The sequence below is a fragment of the Malaclemys terrapin genome, chromosome 24 (assembly GCF_027887155.1).
Source record: "Malaclemys terrapin pileata isolate rMalTer1 chromosome 24, rMalTer1.hap1, whole genome shotgun sequence".
Classification (NCBI taxonomy): Eukaryota; Metazoa; Chordata; order Testudines; family Emydidae; genus Malaclemys; species Malaclemys terrapin.
Genome location: NC_071528.1, coordinates 10,428,951 through 10,454,990, shown reverse-complemented (window position 1 = coordinate 10,454,990; position 26,040 = coordinate 10,428,951). Strand labels below are relative to the sequence as shown.

General features: G+C 52.2%; 1 protein-coding gene across 7 annotated transcripts in view; it reads left to right on the top strand.

Annotated features, from left to right (window-relative positions):
• The window catches only part of PTPRS (protein tyrosine phosphatase receptor type S), a 252,215-nt gene that overhangs the window by 87,805 nt on the left and 138,370 nt on the right, over positions 1 to 26,040 (top strand). The gene's annotated exons all lie outside the window — the stretch shown is intronic.

Here is a 26,040-nt window from a genome sequence, read left to right as displayed (position 1 = left end):
TCTGCGGACCACAGGTTGAAAACCACCGGGTTAGAGCATTCAGCAAACAGGGAGAAAAGAGTGGGTGGGAGCTCAGAGTCAGCGGTGATGTGAACATAGCAGGACAACACGAGCCAGGTTTTCAAAGCATCTCACCCTGCAAATCTGGCCTTTATTTAGGTGCTTCCCTGGGAGCTGAGCTGCCTGGGGAAATCTAACCCCTCGGGGGCACAAGTCTTCTCTTTATCAGGGCAAGGAGGCTTCCCCCTTTCAGAGAACGCTTGTGGGGAGGCTGGCATGAGTCTCTGCTTCAGGGACAGATTCCCAAGTTTCTAGGGGTCCTGGGTCTACATTCAGTGAGAGCCCAGATGTCTGAGCAGTGCGTTAGTGCAGGGCAGAATTTGGATGGTGTAGATTGGGCTGCAGGCTGCTTCGCTTGAGAGGAAAACTCAAGGTCTCGGGAGTAAAAGGAAGGCTACAGCTAATCTTGCGGCGGGGGATCAGGAGGGGAGAAGGGAATTCAGCCTCTCTGCTTGAATACATCCCTAGCTGTGATTCGCGGGCTGATTAAAGATAATAGCCTGTTCCATGCTGCAGCAGCCCACAGCCCTCCATGTGGCCAGCGAGAAGGCAAGTGGTAGAGATGAGTGCAAGTTTTTTTTTCCTTCCTCCCCATGGCTCCTGGTATAAATAAAAGGAGCAAAGCGGCCAGCTCTGTTTATTGAACACAAATAGAAGATAAAATAGTGGAAAACTAATTTTTTCATGCTCATTGGTGGGAGAGATTAAAATTATGCAAATCCTCGGCAGCGAGCTTGGTGCAGAGATAAGGGGATGTTCAAGTTGGCTGGCTGCCTGCTAATTCACTCATTGAAAAAGAAATGAGCAGGAAAGCGGCGATCAGCGTCGCCGGCCTCTCCTGGTGCTCACAGGGCTAGAACTGCTGCACTCTGCTTGGAGGAAACCAAACAAAGGAAACCCTTTCCAGGGAGCGCGGTCTCTGCACTGAGATGCAACCTGAGTTCTCCATGCTCAACAGCATCTGTGCTGCGGCCCCCTGGGCATCACCAGGGGTTGGTGGCCTGTGAAGTCCACTGCCAGAGAGCAGAGCAGCAAGAGGTTTTCAAAAGCACTTTCACTGAACTCCCATCAACCCTCCTAAAACACTGCACTGCAAGCACAGCTCTCCCCCTGGGAAGAGGGTGAGGGAGAATGAACCACCTGTGACTGATGTTAATCATGGTACTTAATTCACGACTGGAAGGAGCTCAGATGCTCCAGTGATGAGGCTGGGATAAGAATCTCTCCAGAACAGAATCTGCTTCAATGATAGCAGAATCTGGCTAGTTCCTCGGGTGCTTCTGAAAATCCCCACGCTCTAAGTCCAAGGCAGGCTGTTGTCTATTCCTCTTTGCCTTCCCTCGGCCGATGCCTAGTATGGATGCTTCCCACCCCTTCGTGAAGACAGAACCTGCTATCCTCTAATGGCTGTGATGACTTCTGCTGATGAATGAACATTGAAAGCACAGGGGCTTTTCCAAGCCGTATCTGAACTCTTATGGTACGAGATTATTTTCGGGATGGTGGTTAAGATTTGCCATCGAGGTGCCTGCTCATGTTAGATTTCACAAGCTTAGCAGGGCTGGACTGGGTCGGAACGGGGAATGGTGATTCCTTTACGGAAAAGGCAAGTGGGGTTGTTGCTTCATTGGTTGGCGGTCTTTGCCGAGTCAGTACTGCGCCATTTCCCCAGCGTGGAATGAGGATGAGGATTTTGTGGATGAGGGAGAACTGAGGGTCCTGATGGCTTGTTGTTAAAGACCCTATGGCACTTCTTTAAGAAGCTGGGATGTCCTAGCCATATTCTGGCCTCTGCCTAAATTAATTCTCCCTGCAGCTTCAGTTGGGTAAGGTCTTTACTTCCTATCTTAAAGTGCATTGTTGCTGTGTGCTTTTAAATAGCTGCTGCACCCCACCCCACCCCAGAGGTGGCTGCCTTGCAGTGGTGGGTGAAATAGAAATCCCTGATAGTGAGTGTATCATTTGTGAAGCACTTTTTGGCGGGGAAGGGGAGTACCTTCCAGTGTGCTGTAGTCAGAAAATGGCATTGCTGTGTCCAGGGCTGGCCTTAGACCAAAATGGCACCCCAGGTGAGGAGTATCTTCGGCACCCCCCCCCCTTGATAAACTTTTGAATACCTTATTTTTATTGCATTTGTAGCCCCTTTCACAACTTTGATGCACAATTTGCATGCATGATTTATCCCTGTTTTATAAGACAATAAGTTTGCCCGCTAGGATCTGTAAATCTGTATTTGTTTGTGCTGTATATAAGCAAATAAAAACATTTGTTTCCTCTAAGCGTAAAGAAACTTTTAAAAGTTAAGAATAACTGAAATGTACTAACATCAAGAAATTGAACTGTGCACCAACATTGGGTGGACCTGTATTGAATAGTGGTGGAGTAGGTGACAGTTTCAGAATGTTAATCCTAGTCCTTCAGTTCTAAAGGTCGCTTTTCTAGCCTTTGCCCTCGCGAACTGAAGCACAGCGTCGGAGAGATTCCAAATGGCCAATGGCATTTTCAAGCGATAAAATAGCAAGCGATGTCAGTCTCTCCTCAGCCATCGTCGACCGAAGATACATTTTAATGAGCCCCAGCTTCAAAAAGCTGAGCTCCCCCTTGTGACTGTAATCTGCAACATAAGTAGAATCCCCAAAACGATCCACTCTTCAACTGACTGATGGCACCCCACCCCTTATGTCCTTTACGAGGGCAAAGCTGACACCAATCTAGGAGGTTGGAGGAAAACTTAGCTCTCAGAAAATCTGGAAGGTTCCACGAAATTCTACAAAGGTCCAGAACGTTCTAGGTGGTTAGTGAAAAATGAATCCACTTAAGGAATACCTGGAACATTTTACTTCAAACGTTCTATTTTCCCTTTTGTCGCTAACAACAAAAACAGCACACCGAGCCCGGTGCCCCCCTAAGTCCGACCCTGACTGTGTCCCGTCCTCTGCTCCCTACGTGTCTCCAGCTCAAACCTGTTGACTTGACTGAGGGAACCAATGTTTTAACTCCAGCGTAGCCCCGCATAGCCCAAACTGAGCCTGGAGGAAGTGGAATTATCTGGCCACTTCCTGCCTCTGCGGAGCTGAGCAGAGAGAGAGTAGAAGGCTCCCGCTCTCCATTCTCTCCTTTCAAGAAAACACTTTAGGACGGGCACCGTTGTGTTTGTACAGCACCTAGCACAATGGGGTCCTAGGCCATGGCTGGGATCCTAGGTGCTACCACGATAGAAATAAATAATTACAATTCGACCAGCCAGCCCCAGTCAAAGTGTATGTACATTGTCCTGTCTACAGTAGGCTCCTAGAACGTGTTAGCTAATGGTTTCTAACACACCTTGAAATCCTCGTCAAGACAAACCCTAAGCTGCCTCTGGAAATCCAAGCCTAAGTTTTTCCAAAGTGACTAGTGATTTTGGGGGCCCAAGTTTGAGACCCCTTAAAGGGGCCTGCGTTTCAGAAAGCGCTGAGCGCCTACCCTGTGAAAATCAGGCCCTCTCTAAGGGGGCTCAGGTTGGGTGCCCCGAAAATCAGTCGTCACTTGGAATATACTTCAGCCCTGGGCCTTTCGGGGAGAGTGAGACAGTTGCCAATACATGTTACTCATTTTGGATGGGTTTCTTTGACTTCCTGTCAAATCAATATTTATTCACAAATCTATCTGCTTGCTTTTGTCCCTGAAAACTCTTGTGGTGTGTTTTGTTTTTTTGTTTTTTTTTTGTTCCCCTGGTGTATTTTTGGCTGCTTGTTGTTGGCATGAGGTACCAGCTCGAGCTTTTGCTGGCTTCAGTCATTCCAGCTGCTTTCTTGAGGCTGATAACTTTTGTCCCCACTTTGTTTTGGCTTTTTGGAGGGGAGGGATTGGCTGAGATCTCCTCCCCCCCCCCCCCCCCCAAAGGGTATCTCTTTCCCTCCTGCTGCCCCCAGAAGGCTAACTGGACCCTGTTCTGGATGGCAGTTCTCATCAAGATGTCGCTGCATTATCCCAGTGAGCAAGGATGGGATTTAGATAGGGGATTGATTAGACACCCCATTCCCATTGAAATCCAGTGGGCATCTAACTCCCTTAGGCTCCTTTGAAAACCCCCAGCCGGCGTATTCAAACTCCCCAGCCTCGGTCAGCTGTACTCCTCCCACCTCCCACACCAGAACCAAAGCCTCGATTGGTTTTCTGGGAAATTACTGTGCAGAATTGAGTACACCACTTGCCCCCCTGTGTTCCTGGTGAGAGCAAGAGAGACGGAGACTCCCAAACATCCACTCAAGCAGACCGATTGAATGGCTGCAATCAAGAGCGGCTTTAATTCCAGCTTTCCGGGCTGACGTGCATTCAGCTAGCGGTCCGTCCGCTCGAGCAATCTCTCTTGACGTGCGTAGGAGAGGGAGTACCCTTCCCAACCTTATAATTGCACTTAAATTCTGCTGTCACCACCAATCTTCCCTTTAATTTTTGTTTTCTTGTGACTGGAATGAAAAAAGGCCCGAGCTCGAGTTGAAAAATCAGTGAGTGCATCTTCTCCCGCTTCACTCCTTCCATTTGCCCCTGCACTCACGCGTTCCCTCTTCCACTTTCATCGATTCCCTCACCAGCCCTTGACACTTATGCCAGATCCCTCCTTCGCTGTTGCTCCGTCTCTTTCCCCCCTTGCCCCAAAGTATGTGCTCCCACTTTTATTATCAGTACTGTGGTCGCACCTGGGAGCCACAGCCATGGCCCAGGACCCCCCTGTGCTAGGCACTGCCCAAACGCTGACGCTCTCCACTCTTTCTTTTGACCCTCAGGTATCCCTTCGCCTCCCACGTGTTGTCGTGTTTGCTTTCCTGCGGATCCACTCATGCGGAGCCCCGCACGTGGTTCCGACCCTTATTAGACCTTAGAAAGACACCGCTCTAGGTTCACGTTGGTGGCCGGTATGGAATGAGGCTGCTGACCCCATTCCAATGCCACGCGGATGAGTGTGCAAAACCCACCATTCAGAACGGCCTCATTGCTAGGCAGTCGCCACAGAAGAGCCAGGGATTGACTGGACCATTCAAGATGAGGTGCTCTCTTGCTCCAGGGTAGATCTTTACTATTGGTTTTACTTGGGATCTTACCTAGATTTCAGCCTAAATCCCCCTACCATCTACATCCACAACCCAGCAACACCGGTTTATACGTGCTTTTAACCTGAGCTTGCTTCCCCACCACCGGGCAAAGATTAGAGCCTAGGTTTCAATGTAAGGTGGGCTGAAACCTGCCTGCTTTGCAGTGTGGAGGCAGCCAAAGCCCGGGTTAGGGAAATCAGGTTTTGATATCCTCCAGTGCCATCCCACAGTTTCCTGGGCTTGTATTTTCCAGCTTTTCTACCTACTCGCTTCCCATTAATTTCCTATGCCCGGGAAGCTACCTGCGGGTTTATAGACACCTGGTCGGCATTTAACCCCTCGTTCCGCATGGCCTGCTCCCTTTCTGCACTGCTCAGCTGAACAGCACGAGAAGATGCCGTTGGGGGAATCCCAACACTGGCTGGTCGGAGGATCACACCGGTGTTCCGGTCGTGAGGACAGCAAGGCAGATGACTTTGGGAGGCTGCTGGGGCAGGGCTGAGATGCAGCGTAGGGGAGGTGGCCTTGCAGCTTTTCGGAGAGGCTTCCGTCTTCCAGGGCAGAGGTTTTGTCTCTTTTTATGCAAACCGTTTCCCCCATCTCTAGACGCCGCGTACAAATGGGCAAAGCTCCCTGCACGCAGCCCGGTTCCAAACAGCGACTGCTAGCGGGGTCCAGGGTTGTGCTAACTCTAGAGGGAGGGCGGGCGGTTGGGGGGGGGGGGGGGCAAACTGGGATTTGCCAACTAGGTGAGGCTGTTTGTGTGACCGTGGGGCATTGCAAACAAGCCGGGCCCCCTTCAGGAAAAATCACCTGTCCTGACTGCGGGCCCCCAGCTGATTCTCCCCCTCATCCCACCCACTTCTCCCCCCCATCCCTGCTTCCTTTAGCTAGGAAAAAAGCAGCAGTCCCCACCTGTGCAATGGTGGAAGCGACGGAATGGAAGGGAGAACAGTTTGGTTCAGTGGGGCGCTGTACTGTGGCCGTTCTCCTTGGGGTGACTGGAGCGTCCCAGTCCAAGGCTGACTGGGAAGCTGGACTAGGGCTAAAAGCTCTCCAGAGTTCCGAATCCCCGTGGAATCTGTAAACGGCGGCGCTGGGGGCCGTTGCTCTCCCAACCCCCCGAATCCTCCAAAGCGACGTGGAGCTGTGGCAGCCGAAAGTATGGCCTGTTCTCAGGGAAAGGGGAACGCTTGCGCCGCAGCGGCTGCTGCTGCCGGTAATTAACGTTTGAGGAATTGCAGATCTTCATTAGGAGAACCATTCGATTAACGAGAGAGCCAAAGCCGAGACGGTGGTGGAAATAAAAATCACGCTGGCTTCCTGCCCTGGCCCGAGAGGCACGCTGGCGCTCTGCGAGGCTGAGCGGGGCAGGATGGAGATGCGGGGAGATGGGGTCGGCTGTGCCTGCATAGCGACGGGCTCGTTAATGGAAGGGGGCCGTGGGGATTAACGCAGGGCGGGAGGGGGATAATTTTGGAGGGGAAGAGGCAACGGAAGTTTGTCATAAATATTCAAAGCAACCAAAGTCCCATCATTCCGCGGCGGCGCCTGGTTATTAGCGTTGGGAGGAGACCGCTGGGGCTGAGCAAGGTCCTGGACTTGCATCGTTAAAAGCTCTAATTGGGCTCCTCATTGCAGGAGCCACAACCCCCTGCCTCCTAAAAGCATCCCCTGTCCCCCTTGTGGAAGCACATCAGCCCCCTTCTTGTTTCCCCGCCGGGTTATTCTCTGCCCCCTGCCCCTGCTTCAGTCACTCCCCACGAAACTGAGAGAGGGGCTCCCTCGATACCGTCTATTATCAAGCCAAGATGGAAGCCAGCTCCGTCCGCCTCTCTCCAGTGCGAGCTGTGCTCAACGGACACGTTAACCAAGCTCCAGGCGCCAGTGCCCTTCGCTGGCAGCAGCAAGCTCCCTGCTGCAGGTCTGCTCAGAGAGCTGAGCTGCTGTCTGAGGGTCCGTCAGTCTCCCTAAGGATTGGGCTGCTGCATTCTCTGTCTGAGATGGGCTTCCGAATCGCATTCGGTTCCTGGGAGGCGTGGGTTTTCCTGCCTCTAATGAATAAGCTGCCACGCCCCAGAGGTGCCACGGAACGGCTGTCCCGCTTGTTTGTGGCCCGCCTCCCCCGCTGAAGAATAAGCATGACCAAGACTGAAGGTTGCAGCGATTCGGGTTTGATGTATGTAGAACAGCGACGATCGGACCTGTCAGTTGGGCCTTCTCGTGTCAAGGCAATTCACAAGCGTATGTGCAGAGCCACGGCCATCCAGCCATCTCGAGGATCAGCTGGCACTCAGCATGCTGTGTAACACTAGGGATGAAAGAAGGAAATTTTACACCCACGCCTCCTGAGTAACCCTCTGCACTTTCGAGAAAAGTGCCCCCCGGGGGTCTTTAGTTTCCATGCAGCATGGTGCAGGCTTCTGTTTTCTAAGAGCCTCTTATGAAAGCCATGGTACCAAACTAAACTGCGTGGGAAAATCGAACAAAGATAAAGGGCAGGGCCAGGCCTGCTAAGATCACCACGGGGGTGCTTACGGGGAGTTCAGGTACTCAGGGGAAGGGGGTAGCTTTGTGGTTAGGGCAGCAGCTGGGAATGCTGCTCACTTCCCAGCTCTGCCACACACTTCTGGTGTGACCTTGGTTGAGTTGCTTAACCTCTTTCTGCCTTAGCTCCCCAGCTGTAAGCTGGGGGAGGGACTGTGGGGGTAAACTTCCCAACGCACTGAGCTGTTGTGAGGACTGGTGGCAAGGCTTTGGTACTATGGGGATGGGAGATCCTGCAGATAAACCCCTGAGCCCGGTGCAGGGAGAGCAGAGTCAGTGTTTTCTGTATAACTGGAGTGCCAGGGTCGGGCCCTAGATTCTAATGCCGCAGGATGGAATGTATTTGGGCACGGGGGGTGGCTGGCAGTGGATGGATCTGGGATACTCCCTGCTGATTCAACGCATTGCGCTTTGCTCTGTTTTCCGTCTGCCTCCTTTTGTGTTCCTCTTCATGCACCTTCAGCCACTGAGCTCATCCCCTCACTGCGGGTGCCTCAGCAGCGTGGGGGCAGCTGTGCTGCTGACGCACCGTAGTGTAGACGCTTCTTACAGCCCCGGAAGTGTGTTTTCCATCTCTGTAGGTAAACTGCCCAGAGCGGCGGTAGCTAGGTCAAACCTAGTGGCATCTACTCTGGGGGTTAGGTTAGCAAAGCTGGGCTTCTCAGGGGGGTGAATTTTTTGACTTAACATTAAGTTTACACCAGGCCTGTCTGGGGCAGGCTTTTCTTCCCAGTGCTTGGAAGGTGCAAGGTGCTTCACATGTGCTAATTAATACAGTGCACTGAGACCTCGCCCGCCACCTCCCCAGGACACGTGTGCCAGTAGAAAAACATGAACGCTCGTGACATGAAGGAGAGCTAAAATTCTTCTTTGAGTACTTGCTCGCGTCGATTCCATTCTAGGTGTGCGCGCACCCACGTGGTCATTGGCGATTTTTGCCTTAGCGGTATCCGTAGGGTCGGCTGCGGCACCCCCTTGAGTCCTGCGCTCATGCGTTGGTATATCAGGCACCGCCAGCCCTACATCCTCTCAGTTCCTTCTTCGCACCCGTGGTGGTTAGTCGGATTGCCTTTCCTTGCACAGCAAGGGCTAGCAGTTTGGTCTCTTCTGACTTCGAGCCTTAGGGCTGCCTGCGGTGGTTGGGCCACATGCGCCTACGTGGTTAGTCATGCCGGTTGCATCTTCGGCCTCTGCAAGCCTGGCTGGTATCTGTCTACCTTCCCATCAGGCACGACCTAGACCAGGTAGTCAGGGTGCTGGATCACATCCGGTCGTCCCTGGATTGGTAGTTGGACCCTGGGTTGGTGTTGGAGGGAGTTCCCTTCACAACCCTGGCCCCGTTGATGACTCTGGTCTCTGATGCTTTGGACCTGAGCTGGGGAGCCCACCTGGGCGAGCTGAGCACCCAGGGCCGCAGGTTGTGGGACGATCTGGCCCTCCCTATCAACATCAGAGAGCTCAGAGCAGTTCACCTGGCCTGCCAGGCTTTCTTGCCCCACCTGAAGAGCAAGGTGGTGCAGATCCTGACGGACAATACCGCTGCGATGTATTACATCAACAGGCAGGGCAGAGCCAGGTTGTCGGCCCTTTGCCAAGAAGCTCTCAACCTTTGGCGCTTCTGTGTGTGGCTTGCCATTCGTCTGGTAGCTGCGCACCTGCCCTGAGCCAGGAACGTCTTAGCAGATCACCTCAGCAGGACCTTCTCGTCCCGCCCCAAGTGGGCACTCCATCCGGAGGTGGACGGCATAATCTTCCAGAGGTGGGGGACTCCCCAGGTGGACCTGTTCACGTCTAGGCAGAACAGAAAATGCCATGTGTTCTGTTCATTCCAGGGGATGGACCGGGGCTCCCTATCGGATGCATTTCTCACCCCATGGTCGGGGGCTCAGATATACACCTTCCCGCAAGTGCCTTGATTCACAGGGTCCTTGTAAAGATGAAGCAAGGCAGGGCGAGAATTGTCCTAATAGCCCCGACGTGGCCTCGCTAGCACTGGTTTGGCACATTGCTAAACCTTTCGATAGCCACCCTGCTTCAGCCGCCCGTCTGGCCGGACCTGCTGTCCCAGAACCACAGCAGCCTTCTGCACGCGAACCTGGCGGCCCTGCACTTGACATCATGGCTACTGTGTGGCTAAACGCGGACGAACGGGAATGCCTGGCCCATGTTCAGCAGGTCTTGCTGGGTAGCAGGAAACCCTCCACCAGAGCAACTTCTTTGGCCAAATGGAAAAGGTTCACATGCTGGGCCTCGGAAGGCATATCCGGCCTGAGCTATCCTCGCTCAGGAGATCCTGGATTACCTGCTGCACCTCAAACTCCAAGGCTTGACCCGGTCATCAATTAAGGTTCACCTGGCCGCTTTCCAACCTCCGTTTCAAGACAGTTTGATCTTCGCTCATGACATGACCGCCCAGTTTTTGAAAGATCTGGAGCATCTCTACCCACACGTCCGGGATCCCATTCGGGACGTGAATCTCATTCTGTTGAGGCTCATGGGGCCTCCTTTCGAGCCTCTGGCTTCCTGCTCTCTCCTGGAAGGTTTCGTTACTGATTGCGATAACGTCGGCCCGCAGGGTGTCAGAGATCAGGGCGCTTACTTCGGAGATGCCCTATATGGTCTTCTACAAAGATCAGGTCCAGCTGTGACTGCACCCCGGTGTTTCTGCCCAAGGTCGTTTCTCAGTTTCATACTGGCCAGGACATATACTTACCCATCTTCTTTCCAAAGCCTCATGAGTCAGATAAGGAGCGCAAGCTACACACCGTGGACATCAAGAGGGCGCTGGCCTTCTGCATAGAGAGAACAAAGCCGTTCCGTAAATCCACACAGTTGTTTGTTGCGGTGGCAGACAGAATGAAAGGTCGCCCAGTGTCTGCTCAGAAGATTTCATCCTGGATCACGGCCTGCATCCGCTACTGCTATGAGCTGGCAAAGGTGCCGCCACCGGCGATTGTGACGGCACACTTGAAAAGGGCACTAGCGTTGGCCTTCCTGGCTCAGGTACCGATCCAAGAGCTCTGTAGGGCTGCTACCTGGCCGTCTGTCCACATCGCGCTACGCACTGACCCAGCAGGCTCGAGATGACGCTGGCTTTGGCAGAGCAGTGCTGCAAGTCCGTGAACTCCGAGCCCACCTCCATGGACACTGCTCTTGAGTCACCTAGGATGGAATCGACATGAGCAAGCGCTCGAAGAAGAAAAAATGGTTACCCACCTTCTGTAACTGTTCTTCGAGATGTGTTGCTCATGTCCATTCCATTTCCCGCCCTCCTGCCCTCTGTCGGAGTTGCCGGCAAGAAGGAACTGAGAGGGCATAGGGCTGGTGGTGCCTGATATACCAATGCCTCTGCGTGGCACTCAAGGGGGTGCCAGTCAGCCCTACAGATACTGCTAAGGCAAAAATCTCCGGCAACCGTGCATGTGGCGCATGCACGCAGCGCGCACACGCCTCGAATGGAATGGACGTGAGCAACACATCTCGAAGAACAACGATTACGAAAAGGTCACCGTTTTTTGCCTCCTGCTAGCCCTGGTTGATTTAATTGCAGGGAGCTCCTCCTCTGAGGAGGTGGGAGTGTCCGAATGGTCCAATCCATTCTGAGATGGGGGAGGGAGTGGCCTGTCAAAGGTTTTCTGAAAAGCCAGGCTTGGTACAGAGACCGGAGCGGGATGAGAATATACGGAGTTGGTGTCCCAAAGAAACCAAAAGAGGCACGACACCCTCTCCTTTTTCCCCGTTGCGGGTCACCTTTAGCACTTGTAGTATAGAAGCCTTTCCCTTTCAGACGATTGCAGATCCCTGCCCTTCAGTGCTTGATGGGGACAAGAAAGTAACATTTCCCTGCAGATGCTGGGGGGAGAATAAAAGGATTTCCTGCAATATGGCGGCTTGTGCATGTCCTAAGGAGAGAGTTGCCGTTGGCTCTGTTCCTGTTTGGCCAGGTGCCTCCGAAGATGGACAAATGATGAGTCAATGCTCCTCTCTCTAGCTGGGCAGGGGAAGGGGTCTGCGCAGGCACTCGAGGTCTGAAAAGCTTCCTGTAATGTGTCTCATTTACTACCAACTCTCCTTTTTATGAGACCGTGCTCTTCCTGCCCTGGTGAAAACAGAGGAGAAAAGTAATGGTCTCCCCTCTGTCCTGGCTTGTTTCACTGCGCACCCAACCTATTAAACTGCAGAGCAAATACTGTTAACTTTTAATTCCTTGTGTACTTGCTGTGTGTATTATGCTCTGTCTGTATGTGTATCTACACAGTTTGCAAATTCACCATGAAAATGTAGCCGCCCAGGCACAAAATCTGCTTGCTTGCCGTTTACCATGATGGCTGACTGGCGGTGACAGAAATGAACTTAGTTGCTCCTTCAAAAAAAAATAAAAAAAAATCACTTGCCTTTGGCAGGTAGAGTTTTGCAAAGCTGATGTAGTCATGTTTGCCCCAGTGCCCTCAGAGTTTTCTATCTTAAAATGGTGCTCTCGGGGAAGTATTAAAGATCTCAGGGCTTTATCTATATTTTGTGCACCGCTCTGTTGCTGCTGTAGTGTGGATGCATGGATTGCTTCGCTTAACAATGAAATGCAGCTACCCCTGGGGTGGGACATGGCAGCTGTTTTAACAGTGTATACCAACGCTGTCATAGTGAAGAAAACCATATGTAATACAACTGAAAGGGCAAAGTGAGTTTAGGCTGTCAGGTGGCAGTTACCTGCGTTGGAATATGGCTAGGATGTGGAGGTTAACATCCTTAACCCTACTTAATAGGTAGGTAAACTCTCAGTTTTGCATCTCGCCTGGACGCTGAAACGTTCAACAGAAAGGTGAGGCGAGGCGTGCCCCGTCACTTCTTGCACTACTTAGAATTTCTTTCATTATGTGCATTACCGCAGTGCCTGGAAGCCCCGGCTAAAATCAGGGCCCCAGTATGATAGGCGCTGCACGTACACATAGGACAGACTGTATGGTACCTGGAGCAGAGACTATATAAATAGGTAAGTCAGGTTGGAGGGAGGAGAGATGAAGTGATTTGCTTGAGTCTCACAGAAAGTCAGAGGCAGGGCTGGGACGAGAATTCTGGTCTCCCAGCTGCCAGTCCAGTGCCCTACGTACTAGACCGCACTGCCTGAGCCCTGCTTAGCTTTTACATTCAGAATGGATCACAAGGGGGTGGGAGGGTGTGTGTGAGAGATGTTTTCTCTCTTCGTTTAATCTCCCCCCGGCCAGTGGTCTGAGACACGGGATTCCTGCCAGGGCAAGAGAGGGATTTGTCCATCCTTGGAGAGGCTCGGAACCAAATCCTCTTTATGGAATTAAACCCCGTGGCAGAAGCTGCGTGCACGGCCTGGAAGGAGCGTGGCGCGTAGAGAAGAAATTGAGGGGGCCGAAGGAGGAGAGGGCAGGGGCTGGCACATGCTGAGGGCAGGGGAGAGGGTAATGGGTGTAATTTCCAAATCAGCCCGCAGCCTGGAGGGGTCTGATTGCGTGTGAAGCCCATGTATCACGAAGGGTGAAGCCAGGGCAGAGGATCGAGGGGTGGGGGGTGCAGCTTCTGCTCAGAGAACTGGCAACAGCACTTTGTGTCCATGTCAGGACAGGGCTGGGGGAGGTGCTGGGAGGCTGCTGGCTGCAGGTGCCTGACTGACACAGGCAAGGGATGTGGGTGCCAGGGTGGGTGGGTGGGTCTCTGATAGGCAAGGCCGGGTGGGATAAAAGTGATGCAGGGGAATTATCACCCTGCAGGGGGGCGGGCGGGGGACTCCCAAATGGGCTGGCGTGGAGCTCTGCCCAGTTTGATGAAACTCCATGCAGGAGCAGCGCTGACTTCTGCCCTGCTGAGCTCCGTTGTTTGTCAGTCACCGGTTGGCAACGCACATGGTGATGGGCAAGGCCTAAGTGCGAAGCCCAGAGAGCCTGCAATGTGGGACGCAGACCTGGAAAGACAAGACACTCTCACCCTTTCCACCCCAGCCCAGCCCCCTCTTACTCCTGTAACCTTTTGCTGTGGGTTCCGCAGAGACTGCAGGCCTTGATGTGGGATTTGACTGGTGTGGAGTGAGGGTTAGCTCTGTTTGGGCTACTTCCCCCCCCCCCCCCCCTCCTTGCAGTGACTGTAGTAGTCAGGGTTCCCATCCCGCTCCATCCACATGGAAACCAAGCTGTTTGTGGAGATGTATTTAGTGCTGTTGATTTCAGCACCTAGGCCTTGGGTTCCCTGTGGCTGGATTTGATCACTCCATCCCTACCAGCATCATTGCCCCTCACTGGGGCAGGAAGGAAGGAGAGAGCAAGTCAGCTGCTTGGGACCCCCAGAGTGTAAGCATAGAGCCAAATTCTGCTCTCTTTCCCCAGTGTCACTCCAGAGAAACTCCATTGTAGTTTGTGGGGTAGCTCAGAGCAGGATCTTGTCTGTAGAGTTTGCAGAAGTTCTCCATGCTGGTGTTTTTTTGCACCGTGGCTTGCTGGGCCTGCGGCTTCGTCTAGGCTAGGATGAAAGGTGTGATGTTAGCACACGTGTGATAACCTCACATGTTTTGAATCCTAGTGTAGACAAGGCCAGAGATCCTTTTATTAGGGTTACCATACGTCCTCTTTTTCCCGGACATGTCCGGCTTTTCGGCACTCAAACCCCCATCCGGGGGGAATTGCCAAAAAGCCAAACATGTCCGGGAAAATGGCAGCTCTGCTCCTCCCCTGACTCTTCGGCTCTGTTTAAGAGCGGAGCTGCCCGAGCGCTATGGGCTTCAGGCAGCCCCCGTGCCTCCAGACCCTGCACCCCCAGCTGGGCACTTCCCCTCCCGGGCTCCGGCGGCGCAGGGTCCGGAGGCACGGGGGCTGCCCGAAGCCGGTAACGCTGGGGCAGCTCGGCTCTTAAACAGAGCTGAAGAGTCAGGGGAGGAGCAGAGCCTCCGGCCGCGGCAGTTCTGCTCCTCCCCGACTCTTCGGTTCTGTTTAAGAGCCGAGCGCTACAGGCTTCGGGCAGCCCCCATGCCTCCGGACCCTGCGCCGCCGGAGCCCGGGAGGGGAAGTGCCCAGCCGGGGGCGCAGGGTCTGGAGGCATGGGGGCTGCCCGAAGCCCAAGCACTACTGGCTTCACGGTTTGCCAGGCAGCCTCCAGAGCCTGCGTCCCCGGCTGGGCGCTTCCCCTCCCGGGCTCCAGCTGCGCTGGGCAAGCGCCGGCCGGGGGTGCAGGGTCTGGGGGCTGCCCGGCAAACCGTGAAGCCGGTAGCACTCGGGCAGCCCTTTCCCCGTGGCTGGGAGTGGGAGGGAGGAGGGGGCAGAGTTAGGGCGGGGAAGGGGCGGAGTTGGGGCGGGGCTGGGGTGGGGAAATGGGCGGGGCCAGGGCCCGTGGAGGGTCCTCTTTTTTTATTTAATAGATATGGTAACCCTACTTTTATGGATCCCCTCTCCTCTGTGTTCACACTTCTTGGGGGCATTCCCTTTCCTTCCCGCACTCGATATCCCCTTTGTTCAGTTTAATCAGGGCCAGCGGCTTTTGCTTAGATCTCCTCCTGGAAATACAGGAGTATTCCCTTTCCCCCACCCTTCAGCCGCTCCGGTGTGGCCAACAAGCAAGCAGACGTCTCTCTCTGTTGATGGAGCTCTGTTCACCGGAACACGGTTTCCAGTTAAGAGTTCCAAGGAGCCCTAGCTCAAATGAATATAACGAAGGGAAGCCATTGAGCGGCCATCGTGTGTAATGAGAAGGCCGTTTGAGCGAGAGGGGCTAATGACATCTTAAACCAGTGCAGAGCCCTGAGCTGGAATTGAGAAAGCACCCGAATGCCCCTAATTAACTCCGTTGTTTGCTTTTTACTTGTTTTGCATGGATGTAGGGCAGGTGAGAGAGGCTCCCTTGGCAGGCCTGGAGACGTCGTCTGTGGTACAGCCCACGTAGCAGCACGAGCTGCCCAGCTCTGCCTGCCAGCCTGTCACAGCCCCACCTTGGAGTTAAGGATCTCTAGGGAATGAGAGGAGAGTTGGTCTCTGGGTACTCAGCGCTTGGCCCGTCTGCTGGGGCTGCCAGCAGAGCCAGTGGTGCTGGCTTGGGTGATATGGACACTTTGACCAAGACTTTCCAGTCATTGCTAGTGATTTTTGCCCCCCCCCCACTTGAGGTGCCTTAAAGGGGCCCGATTTTCAGGGGGCAGGAGCTCAGCACTTCCTGAAAATCAGCCGCTTTTAAGGCCTCTCAAATGGAGCACCCCAAAATCACTAGTCACCCTGGAAAGGTCACCAGAAAGTGAGGCGAGGCCCATTTCCTGTCGGCCGCCGATCAGCCTGAGCTAGATTCGAACCGATGACCTGGGCTCTCAGCGTGGGCTCTCAGCTAGGAACTCGCAAACACGTGTCGGAGGAGCACAACTACTGCTGCCCTTCCTGTGTTGCTAAGTGGGAGGGGAATCCCAGCTAGGTCCTGGCTAGATGGAAGGGGAGTTCTGGGGGAAAGTGTCCTAACATGGAAGAGGTTGACAGCCACCAACCTAGAGGACTTGGGTACTGTAGTATGCATCTACTTATTATACAGTAGTGTCTAGAAGATAGCCAGTAAAGGAATAAGGGGCCTCTGACCAGACCCCTAAGCCATCCAGCCTACCCTCCAACCCAGCGTGTTCTTCGCTGAAGTCATAAGATAGCACAGTAATATGTGAACAGTACTGAAGGTTGGCCTGCCAGCAGTCACAAATCATTAGGTCTTCATGGCTCATCTGTCCATCAGAAAATATTTTATGTAAGAGCTTATTTTGATTTGTGCTTCAAACAGGCACATGAAGCATATGCAGTCTCTTTCTAGAGAGCCGGCGTAACACTGCTCCCTTGCTTTAGGTTTCATTTGAGGGGGCTGTCGCGAGAAGTGCTTTCCTTTTACAGGGCTCTGGGAGTCAGGAAGGTTATTGCCAATCTTTCTCCTTTGGGGCACTTGATACCAAGAGTTTGTGGCTCTGCTGATCGTTGTGGCTAAATTCTCTGAGGTAAAAAGGGCGTGGCGAGGAGGGAGAGTGTGGTGTTCTTCGCACCAGAGGATCCAGTCTGAACTCTGGGGAACTCCTAAAGAGTGACCGAAGGACATCGCCCATAGCAACCTTCTCCCTGTAATTTAGTATTATGGACTGGGATTATTTAGTCTGCAGAAGAGAAGAATGAGGGGGGATTTGATAGCTGCTTTCAGCTACCTGAAAGGGGGTTCCAAAGAGGATGGATCTAGACTGTTCTCAGTGTTACCGGATGACAGAACAAGGAGTAATGGTCTCAAGTTGCAGTGCGAGAGGTTTAGGTTGGATATTAGGAAAAACTTTTTCACTAGGAGGGTGGTGAAGCACTGGAATGGGTTCCCTAGGGAGGTGGTGGAATCTCCTTCCTTGAGGTTTTTGAGGCCCGGCTTGACAAAGCCCTGGCTGGGATGATTTAGTTGGGAATTGGTCCTGCTTTGAGCAGGGGGTTGGACTAGATGACCTCCTGAGGTCCCTTCCAACCCTGATATTCTATGATTCTATGACTGCAGTGCTGGTGAACTTGGCCACTAGCAATTTCTAGACTCGTATGAGGGATGCTGCATACATGCAATTACCATGGACAGGTGCATTTACTGTGGATTAAAAATAGATCTGTATCTGTGTTTAGATTTGTGCTGCACCTGTTGCATGCTTTAGCCTGTTCCATGCATGCTTTGGGCAGAAGAAACAGATTTTGTTTTAAAGAATTTGTTCATTGTCTTCAGTTGTTTGAGTGCATCACGTACACAGTGCCTTGCACGAGCCTGGGCTCCCACAGGACCCACAGCCATAATAGTGGGATCGGGACAGGAGGGGGATTAAAAACAATCCCATGCAGGGCTCTCACGTAAACCAATCCCAGCCCCCAAACTGTTTGCGAGTATTAATGTGGTATCTGCTATCCACATAGTACTTGGTGAAATCCCCTGGTGCAGCGTGCATGCTCCGTAACTGGATGAAGGTAGCATCCCTCCACTAGTTTCAATTGTGATTATGCATTCTTCTGTGAACATGCGCGTTTATACGCACACCAGCGTATTTACACAAGTATGCAGAATGGTGGTGTTTCTGCACAGTGACTAAGGGACGTGGGGGAATGGCTGCTGTTGTATCTGGCTATATTCTCGGGGAAGCTCGCATGTACCTGGTTTGTTGTTTTTTTGCAGTATTCCCCCAGTTCTGTCTGGTCGTTTCTCCTTTGGGGGTTTTGGATGATGCGCTGTGCTGATGACACTGTGAGGTAATGATGATGGATGATTATTTACATAGCGCCATGGGTATGTGCATGGCAGGCTTCAAGAGAAGACATGGGCTGTGCCCCACGGAGCGCCCAGGCTCTGTCAGACGGCTAGATTGAGGATTTAATCATGCGCAGCTTTTAAAAAAAACAACAACAACAACAAAACAAAACAAAAAAAACCCAGAACCGGAAAAAGAAATGTGAAGTATTAACCTGGAGCCAAAGCAAATGTTATCCCTGATGCTGTCAGCTGCTCGGTGCTGGTCTGGAGTGATCTGCTGGTAAATGCTGAGGGATGGTGTGTGAGAGAGACAGAAGGAGGGGTGGGGAAGGAAGGGAGGGGGGTTCTGGGCCTGATTCTCCGTTACCCAGTATCCGGCACCTTGTGCAATTACACCAGTGCAAAATATGGTACTTGTGCTTTCCAGCCACTTCGCACTGGTGTAAATGACCACCCAGGGTGCGGGGCAGTGGAGAATCAGGGCCTTTGTATTCTAGACAAAAGGCTGCAACTCCCGCCCTTTCTGTTAGACAGAGCTGGGCTCTCCCTGGAGAATGGGATTCTGGGGGCGCTCATTGTTCAGAGGCTGCCTAATGGGGCTGCTGGAGAGCCCCTCCCAAAGCCCCTCTTTCAGGAGTGGGAAGTGGGGGTGGGGATGGGGGTGGTGGGGGTGGGGGGGGGCTTGTCTTTAAAGCCTTTGCTTTGTTCAGTCCCTGATGCTTGGCCCCTTTTTCCAGGATCCCAGAAGAGAGATCTGCAGTTGTACTACGGGCATGATTTCAGGGTGTTTGTTCTCAGTGTCTGTGACTTTGTTAAAACAACGAGGAGTCCTTGCGGCACCTTAGAGACTAACAAATGTATTTGGCATAAGCTTTCGTGGCCTAGGACCCACCTCCTCAGATGTTGTAACACGTGGGGTCACTCGGTACGTCTCCACTGCAGCTTGGAGCGAGCCCCCCAGCCCAGGTAGACAGACTTGCATCAGGGGATCAAGGTAGCAGGCTAAGCGTGGCAGTGTGGAGATCCCGGCTCTCAAGCCTAGGGAATTGGGTGGGCTCTGAGCTTTGTCCCAAGCCGGAGCGTCCACACCACGAGCCTGTCTACCCAGACTGGGGAGTTTTGCTCCCAGCCGCAACGCTGACCTTCCCTCTGGGGTCTCCCTGCCTTTGTGCGTGCCACGAGCTAGAAGCCAGCGGGTGCTGCTGGTGTCCGTGTGTTTTAAAGGGCATGAACAGCCCAGCCCAGTGAGTTGAACCCGTTCCTGCCCTTTGCTGTGGGCTCCTGATCCCTGCGAGTCCCCTTTGGCCACAGCTGCCATTTCGTCTGCCCCCGTCCATGCTATGCTGCACCCGCTAAACACTTATTGGACACAACAAATTCATCACTGCTTGTCAGAGCTGTCGCTGTTGGAAAAAGGGGGTGGGGAATTCATTTCTCCTCGTGATTTAAACACAATTCAGATCTTTCCTGCCTGCCCCCCCTCCTCCCCGCATCCCTATGGTTCAACCCTTTGTATGCCAGAATGCCCTGATGAAGCTGTCTGAGAACACACTGCCTCTCCCCCAGAATGGATGCAACCACTCCCCACTCCTTTCGAGCCTGTCACTCAGAGCTGGGTTTACCAAGTGGATGAACAGGTCTGGGGTGTGTGTCAGAGAGAGAGAGAGAGATCCAAGGTTGTCGCTCCGTGACTCAGTTTCCCAATGGAGGGTAATGACACACGGGTTCTCTTTCATAATTCTTTTTTTTTTTTTTTTTTTGCGATCTAGGCATGAGATGCACCTATATTAGAGGCTAGCGCAAGGCAGTATATCCCAATAGATAGGGGACTGGACCGGGACTCAGGAGACCCGGATTCTAATCCTGTCTGTGCCACTGGTGCCTGGGTGACCTTGGGCAACTCATTTCCCCTTGCTGTGCCTCTGTTTCCCCATTTGTAAAATGGGTATAACGATGTTAATTTGCTTCGTAAATCACTTCGAGATCTAAAGATGAAAAGCGCTAGTTAAGAGCTAGATATGATCATTTATCATCTAATAAGGGTCATGACTGGATGACCCAGGGCTATATCCACTGTGACAGAGGGGCTGAAACCTGTATCCTATGTTCTCAAAAGGGGCTAGTGATTTTGAGTGCCTCAATTTCTTGAGTGCCTTTAAAAAGGCCTAATTTTCAGATAACCTGCCAGATGAAAATCAGGGCCCCTCCCCTTACTCAGTACAGTGTCTCAAGTTGGGCACTCCAAACAATTGGTTACTTTTGAAAATTAAGGCTGGTTAGTGCTTTTTGGTAGCACACAAGTCTTTGGCACTTCCCCTTTATTAAAATGTGTGTGATAACCCTCTGTCCTTGAGGAACCTAGGTCCCAGCTGGGGTCGTGCTGCTGGTCACACGGAGAAGGAAGCTATGCACATCTGCGCTGGGTTTGGAACATTGGCAAGCAAAAAGTTTCCGCATCATGAAACCGACCTGGAAAGCAGAACCATCTCCTGGTACCCAGAATGGGCCAGTTAGCTTGATTCAACCAGAGCAGGGAGTTTTGGGAACACCCCTATTGTAAGGAGGGGAATGGGGTGTGTAATTTAATGCTGTCAGTGCATGGTAGGGGGAGTGGGTGTCTCTGGTGCTTTTGCTCATTCTTTTAAAAAAAGGAAAAAAGTCAACGTAGCGAGGACAATAAATGCTACATGGAGAACCCTGGAGTTACAGAATTGCAAGCCGGCCTCGAACCTGGTGCTGGAGTCTCCTTGCCGGGCCCTGCCTGTAGGAACACCGGGAGAAGTGACCCTACTGAGATCCATTCGGTCCCAAGCCTCTGCCGGAACTGTCAGTGAGGCTGATTGCGGGGTGGTTCCTTGAGTTCCGAGTGGGCAGCTGCCCACATCACACAAACCTCTCACTCAGGTCTCTGTTAACGTGGTTGGCTGGGCAGATCAACGAGAGCTGACTCATAACGAAGCAGCAAGCTAAAGGTGCATGCTTGTTTGTTTAGATGTCAGATCTCTTTTTTTGGAGAGGAGATGGCAGGCTGGTTGGTGATTGATTGTGCTTTAAAAGCTTTTTTTTAAAAAAAAAAAAAAAAAAAAACCACCACCACACTCATTGGGGCAGGAAATGAGATGACCCATTGACCTTTATTAATGTGCAGTACAAACTGAACTGGCAACTCAGAGAATGCATTAGCGCGTGGAGAAGAGTTCTCAGAATGCAGCCTCTTCTCTGTAAGGTTCTTGTGGTAATAGATGGACATGGCTTGATGAGGTGCGGGGGACTCGTCCCACTGCACTCTCTGGGAAGATGAGATGCAAAAGCGAATCACGGATGATGAGAGCTGGGTGAAAGTTTCTTAAACGATTTTACATGGGAAAATGATCATTTTTTTTCATGTTTCACCAACCCCCCACCCCACAAACTAATCCAAATTTTAAATTTAAAACATCATCAACATGGTTATTGAATTTTTGGGTTTGATTTTTAAAATGTCAGCAATTTCCCCCCCAAAAAACCATAAAAAAAGGGGCTCTTTTCAGATCCTTCAAAATGAAAACCACTTTGAATTTTTTCCCACCAAATTAGGTGTGTGGGGAGGGGGTTGTGGTGGTTTTTTTTGCATTTCAGGGAGAAATGGAGAAGAGAAGCTGTATCTTGTGTGGCAACGAGGGTGACCAGACAGCAAGTGTGAAAAATCGGGACGGGGGTGGGGGGTAATAGGAGCCCATATAAGAAAAAGACCTAAAAATTGGGACTGTCCCTATAAAATCGGGACATCTGGTCACCTAGTGGCAACTTTTCACCTGTTAAGTGGCTTAACCAGAGATCCAGATCCTAGGCCCGTAGTCCTACCCTTCCTGGGTTCAGGACCATGCTAGCAATGGCTGTTTAAACACAGTTGTTGCTAGCATGGTTGGAGAGAGGTTCCCTCATGAAGTAGCATAGATTTTCGTTCTCTCTGGGAATCACACTGGCTGAGATGTTCTCTGGATAAACCCCCACTCTGGCTGGGGGGCTTAATGGAATTAGGTGTCCAGCTCCCATTAAGATGGGAGTCAAATATTCAAAAGGACCTAAGCGATCTAGCCGGAGACCCCTGACTTTCAATGAAACTTAAGCTCCTAAATCACATAGGTGCTTTTGAAAATTTTACCCTGGGTGCCTAGCTCCTGTAGACCTCTGAATAGTCCCCTGTCGCTCTCGGTGAGAGAAGCCGGGCTTGCAGCAAAGCACTCCACGTTTGATTATTCTATAAAGGCTGACCATGTGCATGGCTCTGTACGAGCCACCGAAGAGCTTGCAGTCGGAGAATGGGAGAGGATCTGACGTGCTAGGAAGCCCCACAACTTAAAGCCGCTTTTTGACTGTAAGAATTTGTCTCATTTCTGAAACATGGCTAGATCTAGCCCAGTCCTGACCCTCAGCTCTTCACTTAGCTGCATCCTCTAATAAGGACTGAGGCCCGTAGGCCCTGTCTACGCCGCAGAAGATCTTGTGTCGGGGAGCCCGCTAAGACTTTTCAGGGCAGTAGAACAGCACGAGAACAGTCACCGTTGTGCTTATTTGTACAGTGCCAATAGCTTGCTGGGGCTTTGGGGCAGGTGTCTCCTCATCATGCCTGTCTGTAAAGAGCTTACGGTCTAGGCAGACCATGTACAGACACAGGAAGGGAGACAAGAGGTGATGAAATCCGTGTGATTTGAGCATACAAGGTAATTCACACCTGTGCTCAACCATGCTGGAGGATGGGAGAGGCCATCCGTCCTGTAGCTGGGTCCCGCAGCGGTGTGCATTCTGCAGCGTATGTAGGAATGCTGCTGTGAATCCAAATAACACAGATGATTATTATAAGGGTCAGCCGGTCTTCATGCTTCAGGATGTCAGCTATCACCTGCTAGAGGCCAGGAAGAAATTTCCTTCCAGGAAACTAAATACGCTTGGGGAGCTTATGCCTTTCTCCAAGAATCCAACAGGCAGACTAGGTGAACCAGTGGTCTAGTCTGGGGAGACAGTCGTGGGGTAGGTAAGAGAATTAGTGGCTAAGGGGACTTGGGGAGGGATAGCTCAGTGGTTTGAGCATTGGCCTGCTAAACCCAGGGTTGTGAGTTCAATCCTTGAGGGGGCCACTTAAGGATCTGGGGCAAAATCGGTACTTGGTCCTGCTAGTGAAGGCAGGGAGCTGGACTCGATGACCTTTCAAGGTCCCTTCCAGTTCTAGGAGATAGGATATCTCCATTAATTTAATTTTATTTCTGGTGGATGCATCTAGTGATTCCATCCATACCCAGTGCCTTCATTGCCACCTTCCAAATGATACTAAGACAATGAAGCAACCTCCTCTCTTCTCCTTCCCTCCCTGCCTTCTCCCCCGTCGCTCCCTCATTTTACGCAGCAGAGTCAGGTGGGAGCCCGTCTTGCCATCCCCGTAATCCCGAGGCCAGCGAGTCCAGGGGGAGACAGCCAGGTGATGTACCTGCTCTGAAGGATGAGTTGGTGGATTGAGGTTGACGTGTCCTAATATCTCTGCCAGCCCTTTCAGTCTCCATCAAGGGCTTTGGGAAGCACATTAGCACCGGAGCAGAAGTGTCACCCTCTGGCATCTCTCTTTCTCTTGGCCGGAAGCCGTTGCAGTCGCCCCTTTCACCAGACCTTTTCTATCCCAACCATTTATGCGGCGTAAAAGCCCTCGTGGAACGGGGAGGGAGTGGTGGTGTCAGTTTAGATCCGGCGGAATGTTCCACCTGACTTGTCCACGTTAATTGGTGCGTTTTGGGGGGTGTCGAGGGGGGTATCATCGCCTCTTTTCCTGCTCACAGAGCTCGGAGCCAAAGAAGGTCGCTGGTGACACATTTAGAAAAAAGTAGAGTCACAAAGAAACATTTAACAGTGTTTTTTTGGGACCACAAGGGGATTTCATTTAGATAAATAGGTGCTGACCTCCTCGGTGCTCCGGGTGCAGGCCGAACAAGCCCTGGTTTGAAATGTTAAGTGCCTAAAAACATCATAGTGAGGAGGATTTCCTCCCACCGATGGGAATCAGAAGCCACTCGTTTGCGGGTTTCAGGAAAATCATCCCAGCTCTAACCAACTTGATTCAGTTTTCTTTGTGCTGCGTTTATAGCCCAGTCCTCCTTTAATTAACAGTTGCCATCACGACGATTCCTGATGCCCTCGGACCCTGCCTTCCTCTGTTAAAATAAAAAAACAACACCCCATTGTTCTTAGTCGCAGCGCTGCTGTGAAAACGGCACGCTAAGTCTCCTGGGAGCCTCCGCGTGCTGTTCTAACGGTGTCTTGAACAAGCGTTTCAGGAGCGCCCGGCTTGCAGAGCCCTGCTTTCCTGTGCCACCTGCACATGTTTTTAAATAGCCGGCCATGAGATGTTAAAGAGCTATCCTCGCATCCCGCATGCATCAGGCAGCTTAGAGTCTGTGAAGTACAAGTCCAAAGCTGCTGGTTGGGAGGCTGCTGCTTGGGGATGAATATTACAAGCTGTAATATTTATGGGACTTTCTTATTTAGCCTGGGTTCTTTCCCCTTAGTGCTACAAAGAGGCTGTCTTGATGAGTTGTTAGGACAGGGAAAGATCAAGACACTCATTTAGATTGCATCGCCGGGTGGCTTCATGCTCCAATACGTATCAGAGGGTCTAGGCCCCCTCTCTGCCCCCTTAGCCCCTCCTAATAAAATGTGTCCTATGCTGCTTTTTCCAAAAGGCAGCAAACCCCGATTTTTGTATTTAATGTAAGTAACGTACAGCGGGTAAGAACCTACCTAGATCAAGGGAATCCCCCACAGACGGAGAATCCTTCTGCGTTATTCTAGTGTCTCGTGTCTGTTTATCGTCGGATCGTTGTGGTATCTCTGTCCACATCGATGGCATGAGGTGGGCTTGTGCTCTGCGTCCTGTCTCCCTTTTCAACCCTTCGGGGGCAAAGTCTGCCGTTCATGCTGGCAAAAATGTTCAGAGCGATTGAGAGGGGGGCCAGAGTCACTACTGAGAATACGACCCTTGGGTGCTACTCAGGCAACTCAAAGGGACGGGGATCTGTCCCCCCAGAACTCCCTGCTGCTTTAAAGCTGGAGGAGGTGACTCCTGCACCGGCTGCCTCCCAGGTCCACTGGAGGGTGGAGAGGCGGGACGGTGGTGCAGAGCTGCACTACACCAGGCCTCCACTGGCTTGGCCCGTCTACCTCCTGCCTGGGCACTCAGGAATCAGAATGATGGAGCCATAGCCGGCTCCTTGGCGCCCCCTTCTGTCCTGCCCCAAGCAGGCTCAACCACAGGCCCTAAATCTTTTTGGTGTCGTGTTCTTTTGGGGCCCGGCTGGTAAATAACTAAAACTGTTTGTGCTTCAGCAAGGATTCGTTCCAGCTCCCCGGGCTTCCAGCTCCCCGTTCAGTCCTGCAGTAATAAAAAAACATTTAGTGCTTCTATTGCACTCGTCTTGATCAAAGCACGTTATAAACATGACTCCTCCCAAACCCTGTGAGCTGGGAAAGGATCACTATTGACAGAGGGGGAAACTGAGGCACAGAGCAGGGAGAGCCCCAAGCACACAGAGGGTAGCTGGTGTCGGGGCTGGGATTAGAACTCACGGGAGGTGGGCGGAGTCCCCGAGTTTAAGGCCAGAAGGGACCATCCGCTCACCTAGTGTGACCTGACAGTCACAGACTGTTCAGCATCACCAAGCCCGACAATGGGAATTATACCAAAGTATTACAGCCCTCAGGAGTAAACTATTGGTGGCACTGAAGCCGCACCAGTGACTCTGCGGCACCTCCGCTTGTGCACATCCGGGTGATTGCTTTGCTGTCCCCAGAGCTTGGCTGAGCGGGGAGCAAAGCCCTCCCCCAGACACAGATCTCTTCAGGGGGCACAAGCCCCAGCTCATCTTTTCTTTATTCTTTTTTTTTTTTTTTCCCCTCCCCTGGTTTTTCCATTCGCTGCAGCGTGTGGAAAATCTCTCTTTCAGAGGGTCTCTGCGCCCATCAGGTCAGATCACTTCACGCCTCGTCACCCAGCCAGCACGGCCATTCCGGGGAAGGGGGAGGGATTGGGGAGGGAGCGCGTGGTGGTGAGGGTTAAACTGCTGAGGTCTCCTGCCCATTCTTCTCTTCCCTGGCGTGATCCCTT